This window comes from Propithecus coquereli, unplaced genomic scaffold (assembly GCF_000956105.1).
Source record: "Propithecus coquereli isolate 6110/MARCELLA unplaced genomic scaffold, Pcoq_1.0 Scaffold203, whole genome shotgun sequence".
Lineage (NCBI taxonomy): Eukaryota > Metazoa > Chordata > Mammalia > Primates > Indriidae > Propithecus > Propithecus coquereli.
This window is the reverse complement of record NW_012145301.1, coordinates 402556-410130: the sequence shown is the minus strand read 5'-3', so window position 1 is coordinate 410130 and position 7575 is coordinate 402556.

Sequence of the window (7575 nt, the reverse complement as noted above, 5' to 3'; positions counted from 1 at the left end):
TTCGAAAGTGGCCTCGCACACGGGACAACCTTTGATTCCAGGGGGGCAGGCCCTAAACACACGCAGCTGGTATTCGCAGTTGATGAACTGACCTCGAGAGGGAGAGTTGGGGAGTTGGGAGAGTGACACCCCAAATTCAGCCCTGCCCCCGGACACTCTGTGTGGGGAACCTGCCGCCCACGCAGGAGCCGTGGCAACACCCCAGCCTTGGTCCGGCTCCTGGTTCTGCGGCTCACCGTGGGAAGGGGGATTCCTTTCTGCGAGCCTCCGTTTCCTCGCCTGTAAGATGCGGGAAGGGCCTCTCACTGCCCTGGCGGACGAGACAGACGCCCTCTGTGAGGCGAGTAGCACCCCGTGGGCGCTCCATAAGTGCTCATTCCTGTCCTCTTCCTTTAGAGGGAGGTCCTGGAAGTGCCTAATGTAATAAACAGGTTAAAAACCAAGATTCCCTTGTAGGTTGGTTGGTTGTGGTTTAGAAACATTATATTTAGATGCCCAAGACCACTCACAAACACTAAGTTTTGCCAAATATAGACGGTTCACTACCTGTTTACAGCAAAACGTACAGAAGCAAAAACCCCAACATTTTTGCCAGCCTGTTTCGAGGTGCCAGATGTTTACAAGTGAGGGGTCTATTCTGTGAAGGGCACCGCGGTGATGACTTCCTGAGAGCGTGAGACCCAAACACCTGTGCCCAGCGCTTGTCATCCTTGCCTAGAGTTTTCTGTGAGTGGTAAGAGAACAAATTTCAGTGTTAGGCGGACTTGAGTTCACGTTCTGACTCCCCTGCTTAGTAATTTTGTGGCATGGGGCACGTCATTTAACCCATCTAAGCCTCAGTTCCTTCATCTGTGAAATGGGCTGACAACAGCACATTCTTCAGAGGTTCTCGTGAGGATTAAATGAGAATAGTCATGAAACGCGCTTGGAGTATCTGGCCAGGTTCTTGAGCAAGCGCCCCCTCAGGGTGGTTATCCTTCTGGGGCAGGAGCCTGTATACAGTTGGTGCTCAGGGAATGCTTGGAGAACTTGTTTCCAGCACAGCTGCAGTGGTGGCCGGGCTGCCTCCGCCTGACTTGGCCCCCAGCCCTCCTCCAAGGCACGGAGCTCGGGAATAGAAGGTGGGGGAGGAGCGGGACTCGCCACCTTCATGACAGCCACAGACACGGGTGGGGCGACGGGTTCTTGCTGAGCAGTCGTACAGACTGAGCAGGTGTGGAGCCAGGGGACGCAGAGCTCCGGACGGCACGCTGCCCCCGCCAGCCGCACGTGCAGGTCCTCCCTGGAAACCCACGCAGGGAGCCCCGTGGGCCCCAAGGCCTCCTTCCAGCTCTGAAGTGTCTCAGAGCAGAGCTCTGCACTGGGAAATGCAGGTAGCCGAAAATATAGATTCACAGAGGAAATTTTTATTTCATCTCAATGCATCCTTATTGGTGGAGAATGGGTGAGATTCTAGAACACAAGCAGCCAGTGTTTACGTCCCTGCGAGGGCAGGAGAGCCAGTAGGTTTTGACCTGGAACGCAGGTGGGTTTTAGAAGTGGGATGACCGTGACCGTGTGCCCAGGGCAGATAGCCCCCCCACTTCACTCAGTTGTGCCCCCCGTGGCGTGCTTGGCGCTGTTCGAGGGACCGCAGGTGAGGCAGGGGACAGAGCGGGAAACCCCTGCCTGCTGACGGGGCTGACATTCTAGCTGACACAGACATGCTCCCGTCTTTCAGAAATAATCCCAGAGTGCGGAGTGCAGGAAGCAATAGAGAAGAAAGGGAAAAAAGGAAAAGAAAAGAAGGAGAAAAGCAAGAAGGGGAGGGCAGGAGACGAAGCAGCCCACGTCACAGCCCGGACAGATCTGCCACATGTCTTGGGTGCTTCTGACGGTTGCCATGGTTACTGGCCCCATGGCCATCCCTGACGTTGAAAGTCCATTTCTGTTGTTTTTGTAACATTCTCATAGGACAGTTCCGGAGCCTCCGTGTGGATTGACTGACATCCGCGAGTGAACATCTAGTTCTAAGGAAATGACCCAGGAATTCTCAACATTTGATTTTCTCTCGAACATTGGGCATACCTACAAAAAATTCAAACCTCTTACACAAAGGGTGGTAGGGACCTCCTTTGGCCCTGTGGCCAATCGATCAGGATATGGCTGCAAATGAGAAAGCGAGCCTTGTGCGTGGGGAAATGGGGCGGCCAGAGAGCTGAGCGTCTAGGAAGTCTGAAACGTGGGTGTTGCTAGCGCAGGCTCAGGTAGGGTGACACGACAAGATGCCCACGTTGGCATGAAGCCTTGAGTCTCTGGGCATCGGACACCCAAAGTTTCTGGGCAGAGCGTGACTGCGTGTGACAAAGGTTAACTTGCTGTTTTCCGAGGGGGCAGTTCTACCTAACTGACCTCCAGGAGGACGCTCTGGGCCATGCTCAGGGCATGGAGTGGACGCCCGTCTCACTTCTCCCAACGTGTAAATTGATCCTGGGATTCCAGCAGGGGATGGAGAGGCCCTTCCCCTTCCAGCACGGGAAGCCAAGTTGGGCGGAAGGAGCTCAACCCAAGCTGCTGCCCTCTCAGGTGCCCCCTGCCCAGCCCCTTGTCCTCACCCAGGTGGGCCCCAGGTTCTCCCAAATCCAGCAGTTTTCATGCCTGGCCTCACTCAGTGCTTGCATCATCTGAGCTGTTTCAGCACAAATGTTGAAAAAGAAAAGTATCCTTTTCCACTGATTTCAGCCAAGGCAATTAAAGATTTTTTTATGATGCTTGTTCAACAGAACAAGAAGGAAAAGGGAAACAAAATTCAAAAGCTGAGGCGTGTGTGAGCATACAAAGCATAGGTTTCTCTCACAAGCATCTAAATTCTTCTCATGGGCTGACTTGGGCTCAGGACACAGGCCCCAGGCGGTTGGAAACCACACTAAACTCTTTGCCTTTTAAAGTAAATTTAGCTGGCACCGATTGGACTTCTTGTCCTTTCAGAACCTGCCTAGAAAGTTGGAGGAATGGGAGTAGGATAGTTTCCAGGCTGTCCCTGCTGCTTTGGGGCTAGGCTGTCGTTTGGCCTTCCTCTGTCCTGGTTCCGCCCCCTGGATGAAGACAGCCCCACTCGACCTGAGCTGACCCGCCTTTCCTGCTTGGAGCAGCACCCATGGCACCCAGAATGATTGACTGACAGATGGATGGAAGGATAGACGGATGGATGGATAGAGGGATAGACGGATAGAGAGATGGATGGATGGATGGCTAGAGAGATAGCTGAGTGGACAGAGGGATAGAGGGATGGATAGATACACATGCAGGAGAAATAGTAGCTATTTGAATCCATATAATAGTAACTCAGTAGATTTTCTGGAGATACCATGAGGAATTGCCGAGTGGTGTCCTTAGGTAGGTGAAGGGTCATGGGATTCAGCCCACGGTAACGCAGCAGCCTTAGGTAGGAGCATGTACAGGGACGGAGGTGTGGTTAAGGCTGATCGGTGCGTGTTTGCGGCAGTTTTATTCTGATAGCTTCTAATTTCATAGTGAAATGACGAGCCGCATCAGGGGCTGGGTCACAGCAGTGGAGGAGGTGCTGGTAGTTTGTGGAGAGAGGAGGTGTGAAGTCGGTGTGGGAGATTCCCTGGGTTAAGGAAATGGTACAAAAAGTGCCCACTTGAAATTTATGTCATGAATTAAAGTGAGGCCAGCCAGCATGCAGAGAGCGGGGTTTAGCTCGGGTTGTGGTTTTGCTCAGGGAAGGCAAGGAGATTGACGGTGTCTGCAAGGGAGGGGTGCTGAGGAATTCCCAGGGGACCCAAGGCAGCTGGGGAGGGCAGAGGACAGTGTAGAGATGGCGGGAGGAGTGGATTAAAGGACCTAGGGGTCAAAGGGCTCGGGGTTCTAGAGGGAGGAAATGGGAAAGATAAAATGTGGTGTCCAAGAGTGGGCAGATACGCTGGGGGCGTGGGGGCGGCAGTTATTGGTGATGGTGTGATCACAGCCCAGGGCATGAGCGCAAGGGCAGGGAAAGAAGCATGATCATTACAGAACAAAATTCCACAAACTGAGAGGACTGGTTTGGAAGAATCAACTAAATCAGTGGTTGGCAAACTACGGCACACTGGCCAAACTGACCTGTTAGCTGTTTTTAAAATAAAACTGATCTGTTCCAAACTGATCCAAACTGATCTGTTACCTGTTTTATTGGGACACAGACATGCTCATTCATTTATATATTTTCCACCAGTGGTCCCCAACCTTTTTGGCACCAGGGACTGTTTCGTGGAAGACAGTTTTTCCACAGACCAGGGAGGTGGGGGGGAGGCAGAGCTCAGGCGGTGATGCGAGTGATGGGGAGCGGCCGTAAACACACTTGGAGCTTTGCTGAGTGGTCTGTCACTCACCTCCTGCTGTGAGGCCCGGTTTCTAACAGGCCATGGATCAGTACCGCAGCCGGGGGATTGGAGACCACAGTTTTCTGCAGTTGCTTTCACACTACAGTGACAGCATTGAAAGCCAAAAATGTTTATTCTCTGGCCTTTTACAGAAAAATTTGCCCACCTAAGTGGACATTGCACTTACCATCGTTTATAGTTTTCAGTGACCAATGTTCTATGACAAAAAAATTTAAACTAACGTAATTTACTATAATAAATATTCACAATGTAATGACTATAAGCTGGCTGCCCTTGACACTATGGAAACAAATTTTTCAATATTATAGAAAAGCTCTTTGCCCTGCTTTATAAACAGGTATTCTGTTCAGCTTTATGATGATAAGATAAGATACAGAACAAATATCAGCTTAATTTGAGTTATATGCTAGCAGTGTTGTAAATAGTCACTAAACGTTACCCTATATTTATTATAAGATGTAAGAGCTGCCTGGTGTATCTTCTTCAACCATCTGTGTAGCAGCTAAGGCTGAATGAAGGAACAAAGTGCTTTTAATTACCATTTCTACATTGGCTATGAGTTCCAGTTATGTTCCGCCATTCCAACTGGGTCAATTTTGGACCTAATTAAATATTCAGAATTACTGTATAAATGTTCCGTCCCTCCTTCAGAAAACCTCAGCTCCATCCAAAAAAGAGTCACAAAACTGTAGTTCTTTAGAGAGACCTTCCCTGGCTCTCTTATCTAAGTTGTTTGCTCTGCCATTCTCTAAACCATCACCCCACTCATTTTCTTCATAGCAATTATGCAATTATGCAAAATAAGCCAAATAGAGTATTTTCACTTATTATCAAAATTTTCACTCAGATTTCCAATTTTGTAGATATTCAGGATTTGATACACTTTTTATTAGTAGTGTATTATATTCTTACACTGTATAACTTTTCTTTTGAGTATTATGTACATTTCATTTGCTTTCTATTTTGAAAGTCTATTTAAAACTTTTTGATTTATGCCTATAATTAAATGAAAAATTTTCTCACTGACTCCTTTCATATCGTAACTTATTCATTCTTGAGTCACCCCTTTGTTAGCTAGGAGCTGAGTGATATTTTTGTGGGTAAGGACAAGTGGATGGTATATTTTCTTAGCTCTTGCAGATGTGATAATATCTTTTTGTTGGTTTCTCTCATGAGTAACAATATTGACTTGCTGTAGAATTCTTGAGTCATACTTGTTATGTTTCAAAATTCTAGGCATTGTTCCATTGCCTTCTGGTAATTACTGAATTACAGATAGGGAACGAAATTCTAGGGCCACTTTGCATTTTTTTCTCTACAAGTAACTTTTTTATTATTTATTTTGGAAATGCATGCATTTCTGAAGGAAATAACCATATTTTAGAGTCTAACTTTCCTTGGTAAAGGGTGGGTATTTTAATTTTTAGACTTAGGTATTATTCATTTCAGGACACTGTCTTTCTATTTCTGACTGTTTTTATTCAGTTGTTCTCGTTTCTTCTTCAGAGACACCCATCTTATCCGCAGGATAATTCTTGATTCTCTGTCGTCTTCTTTCTCATCATTTGCATCTCTGTTCCCTTTGCTCTGCGTTCTGGGAGAATCTCTCATTTGCCCTCGATGTTACACATTCTGGCTTCTGTGGCTGCAGTTCTGTCCTTCACTTCCTCCAACAGCCTTTCGTTTTGCTTAATCCCATTTTCAGACTTTCTCACTATCGTTTCATAGTCATCGGCCGGAATCCATCTTCATGCCTTGCTGCCCTGATTACCTCTTGCAGCCCGTCAACAGCTACAGTTGTTTCAGCCTCCAGAATGTTTCTCTAAACTGTCACTTTGTCTCCACCATTACTGCCATCACTTCAGTCCAAGGTGCCACCCTTCATCCTTCTTTTGCTTCCTCCCTGCCTCTTCTAGTCTGTTCTCTATACAGTAGTTAGAGTAGTCAATACATATGCATACATTTAAACATGCGTGAATGTGCAGTGGAGCCTGAGCAACACAGGATTGAACTGCCCAGGTCCACTTACGCGTGGATTCGTTTCCGCCTCTGCCACCCCTGAGACAGCAGGACCAATGCCTCTCCTCTTCCTCCTCCTCCTCATGAGTTTCTCACTAACATTTTCTTTTCTCCAACTTACTGTTATTGTAGGAATTCAGTATATAATACATATAACATATACAAAATATGTGTTAGTTGACTGTTATTGGTAAGGCTTTTGGTTGACAATAGGCTATTAGTAGTTAAGTTTTGGGGGAGTCAGAGTTATTCACAGAGTTTTGATTGCAGGGCAGGGAGTGGTGCACCTAACCCCCACGTTGTCCAAGGGTCAACTGTATACATGTGCATATGTGTATAAACATGTATGCATCTAGATACATATATACACACATATACACACACACACATATCTTGAATATGTATATACTCAGTGACTTCCTTTTGTACTTAAAATCCAAACTACTGTTCTTGGCTGTAAAGGTTCTACATGAGCTGACCCTGCTTATATTTCCAAATTCAGCTGGTACCGTTGAGCAGGCACGCTGGTCTTTCTCCAGTTCTTCAGGCACGCAGAGCTCTTTCTCACTTGAAAGCAATCTGTTTCCTTTCCTGGGAATGCTCGTTACTTGCTCTCTCCCTAGCTGGCTCGGACTAAACGCTGTCGTTTGCAGAAGCCTTCCCTGACTACTCGTCTGAGTAGGTACCACCTGCCATCCCCAAAATCAGCCCCTTGTTTGTTTCCTTAATAACAACTATCATTTCGAATTATTCATTTATGTATCATTGCTTGGTCTGTGAACCCCGACGACCTGTGAGCCTTTTTGAAAGCGGCATTGCGTCCACTTCACTTACCTGCGTACCCTCCAATCCCGGCACAGCGCGTGGCTTGTGATGGGCTCTTAATAAATATTTGTTGAAAGCATTAGTTCATCTCATGTTACTCGATTTCCATCTCTGCTTATTCTTTCGTTCTTTTTCTTTTGTTTCTGTGTAATAGAGGCTATATCTTTTTATATCCTGTAGAGGATGCCAAATTTCTTGAATCTGCTGGGTTCTGCTGTAAATTATTTTTAGAAGCATGACTCTTCTAAATCACCAAGATGAAGTCTCTTTCCCATTTTCTGTAGCTTTTAAAAATTACCTCCCCTGTAGGGTCTCCTCCCCCTTGTTCATTCCTCCTTAATTGAAG